We start from the raw sequence: 4,022 nt of genomic DNA on the forward strand, positions 1-4,022 counted from the left end.
TCTTCAACCACGTTCTCTCTCCCTATTGATCAAACCCCTCCTTCCGATGAAGATGAAATTGTCTTCATCCGAGTGTCTTATTCTTAAATAAAGATGATTCAATGTCTTTGTTTTTTACGAAGACACTCCGATGAAAGGGATTTGATTGACAAGAATAGATAAGTCAAAAGGGAGAGAGACAGTGATCGAATACGACGAAGTTCCCCGTCTCTAACGATAGTTTCAAAATGGGAAATTATATTAATTGCCTTAAATTAAGGGAGTCTAAACGAAATTACCAAAAACAATTAGGGTTAAACAAAAATGCCCCCTTTTATGAAATGACCAAACTACCACTATATATAAATAATGAATTTTACATATTTTTCCTATTATTTTCCCACGGTTTTACTGTGCAAATTTAAAGAATTTCCTCTTTCCCATAGGCGTTCCACGAGCGAAGAGATTTCCGTCAATTTTCATATTTTTCGACGATCCAAAATGGCAAAGAAGGTTAGTACATCTTTCCTACTCTTGTTTGAATCAATTTATTGCTCATATTATTAAGATTTGAGAGAGATTTTGAGGTTTAAAATTTTAGGGTTCGATTTTAAACAATGCATAAAATGTTTTGATTCTTGGTTGTTTTCGTTGAATTTCTTGAGGGGTTTTGTGTTATAGGATATATAGATTTGATTTGTGTTGAAATATGAGGCAAAAATGACAATTTTTTGGTCAAAAAATAGGTTAGAATCACCGATGCTCGGTCAAGAGAGATTGACCGTTGATTGGGGGAAAGTTAGCGTTTTCAAAATTCTAGGGACTAGGGATAAGGGTTAGTCCATTAGGGGTCTTATGGAAATTTTATATGAAATCGTTGGCTAATACCATGAAAACCGTGGGTTGGGGGGATATTGACTTTTTTTAAACTATAGAAGCTTTAAGATATTAGAAAATTGTTGAGGGGGTAAGGGAAAAATATTGGACCTATCACAGTAGAAATTTTTTTAGGGGGTAAATTGATATTTTTCACACCTATGGTTTTTCGACGTGCAGTTTTCTAATTTTATATCCATTTATCCTGTTTTTGGGTTTTTCAATATATAGTTTTCGGATTTGACATTCGGACTTTTATTTTCGTGCGTTTTTACAATTTACCTAACAAAATTTCTTATCGATATTCTGTCATTTTAAGATATATTGATTTGTATTTTCAGAGTTTCGAATGATTTTTCAATTGTTTAGGGTTTAGGGTATTTCAACGTATATAATTCGAATTTCAGTTCCTTTTTTTTGAATTTTGTCATTTTAGGATATTTTAATTTGTATTTTCAGATTTTCGAACGATTTTTTGATTGTTTAGGGTTTAGGGTATTTCAACGTATAGAATTCAAATTTCAATTTTGTTTTTTCGAATTTCATTAGTTTAGGATATTTCAATTCGTATTTTCATATTTTCGAACGATTTTTCGATTGTTAACGTTCTAAGATATTTCAACGTATAGAATTTGAATTTTAGTTTTGTTTTTTCGAATTTTGTCATTTTATGATATATCAACTCGTATTTTCAGATTTTGAAATGTTTGTTTGATTGTTCACATTCTAGGATATTTCAACGTATAGAATTAAAATTTCAGTTCTACTTTTTCGAATTTCGTCATTTTAGGATATATTGACTCGTATTTTTAGATTTTCGAAAGATTTTTTGATTGTCCATATTCTAGGCTATTTGAACGTATAAAATTCAAATTTCAGTTTCCTTTTTTAGAATTTCGACATTTTAGGATATTTCGACTCATATTTTCAGATTTTCAAACGATTTTTTGATTGTTCACATTCTAGGGTATTTTAAATTCAAATTTCAGTTTCGTTTTTACGAATTTCATCATTTTAGGATATTTCGATTTGTATTTTCTGATTTTTAAATGATTTTTTGATTGCTCACATTTTAGGCATTTCAACATATATAATTCAAATTTTAGTTTCGTTTTTTCGAATTTTATCAGTTTAGGATATATCGATTCGTATTTTCAGATTTTAGAACGATTTTTCAATTGTTCACATTTTAAGGTATTTGAATGTATAAAATTTGAATTTTAGTTCTATTGTTTTGAATTTCATCTTTTTAGGATATTTTGACTCATATTTTCAAAATTTCATCTGATTTTTTGATTGTTCACATTTTAAGGTATTTTAACATGTTGAATTCGAATTTTTGTTTCATTTGTTCGAATTTCATCATTTTATGATATTTCGACTCCTATTTTTAAATTTTTAAATGATTTTTTGATTATTCACATTCTAAGGTATTTCAATGTATAGAATTCGAATTTCTGTTTCGTTTTTTCAAATTTTGTTATTTTAAGATATATTGACTTGTTTTTTCAAATTTCTGAATGATTTTTTGATTGTGCACATTTTAGGGTATTTCAACGTATAGAATTTGAATTTCATTATTTTAGTATATATCGACTCGTATTTTCTAATTTTCAAATGATTTTTCGATTGCACACATTCTAGGGTATTTGAAGGTATAGAATTCGAATTTCAGTTTCGTTTTTTTGAATTTCATCATTTTAGGATATTTCGACTCATATTTTCATATTTTCAAACTGTTTTTTGATTGTTCACATTCTATGGTATTTTAACGTATATAATTCAAATTTTCATTTTGTTTTTTTGAATTTCATCATTTTATGATATTTCGATTCGCATTTTTAGATTTCTAAATAATTTTTTGATTGTTCATATTCTAAGGTATTTTAATGTATAGAATTCGAATTTCAGTTTCTTTTTTTAGAATTTCATCATTTTAAGATATTTTAACTCGTATTTTTAAATTTTCAAACGATTTTTTGATTGGTTAGGGTCTAGTGTATTTTAACGTATAGAATTCCAATTTTAGTTCTGTTTTTTTGAATTTCATCATTTTAAGATATTTCGATTCAAATTTTCAAATTTTCGAATGATTTTTTGATTGTTCACATTCTAAGTTATTTCAACATCTAGAAATCAAATTTCAGTTGCGTTTTTTCGATTTTTACCATTTTAGGATGGATCAACTCATATTTTTCATATTTTCGAACGATTTTTAGAGGATGGCAGTTTCATTTTTTAGACTTTTGTCATTTTTGTTTTGATTGTTTTTCTTTTTTTTTAATCTTTTTTGTATTTTTGTATTTTTCATTTCTACATTTGTTTATATATATGTTTTTTATGAATGTCTTACAAATTTTTAAAATTTTTTGTAGGATACTTCTCTTAAAAGGAATCTTGTCGAATGTGAGCTACGAATCCCCAACGAATCGAGACAGTTTTGGGTAGAGGTTATATTCCATGCACAACACATTCTTCGTAAGACATGTCAGGATGGCCTGTAAGAGTTGACAGATCACACCGATAGGGGATTGTTTTACAAACCATGGGGGATGGTTGATATGGTATAACATAATAATATTTTCATTATAATTTACATTGAATTATAATATAATCTACATGTGTATCCATTCTAATTTCTCACTGTTTATAAGTTTTCGTCCCTATAAACTTCGATTGTTTATATTGGGTTGCCGGAGTTATAGATTTTCGTGATTGATCGATTACGGTATACGACTCTGAGGTATCATACTTAGGGAATATAGGATGTCTCGAATGGCTAATGCGACCGTACACAGCAGTCATACCGACATTATTAGAGGCGAGGAATTTCTAGACAGCTTTTGGGCATCCACCATGACATGCTCCCCTAGTGTTACATCGAGCGAAGGGTGTCCCTCAGTAAGGTGAAGGCTTTGGTGACTATGACATGTTTATGTTACGCTTTTTTGAGTGTTTGACATTGTCATAGAGCATAGATTTTCCTCAAGAGTCGTCTACGTCTATGCGTCGACGTTTAGCGTCGTAGTTGTATTTCCATTGTATCAAGTAGAGCATAGATATATATTTATTGTATATGCTTATATGTATGATGTACTTTATCTATCATTATATATGAATATGCATTTGATTTCATTTTTTAAATAATTTTGTCACAGAAATAATTA

Source organism: Mangifera indica, unplaced genomic scaffold, assembly GCF_011075055.1.
Source record: "Mangifera indica cultivar Alphonso unplaced genomic scaffold, CATAS_Mindica_2.1 Un_0010, whole genome shotgun sequence".
Classification (NCBI taxonomy): Eukaryota; Viridiplantae; Streptophyta; class Magnoliopsida; order Sapindales; family Anacardiaceae; genus Mangifera; species Mangifera indica.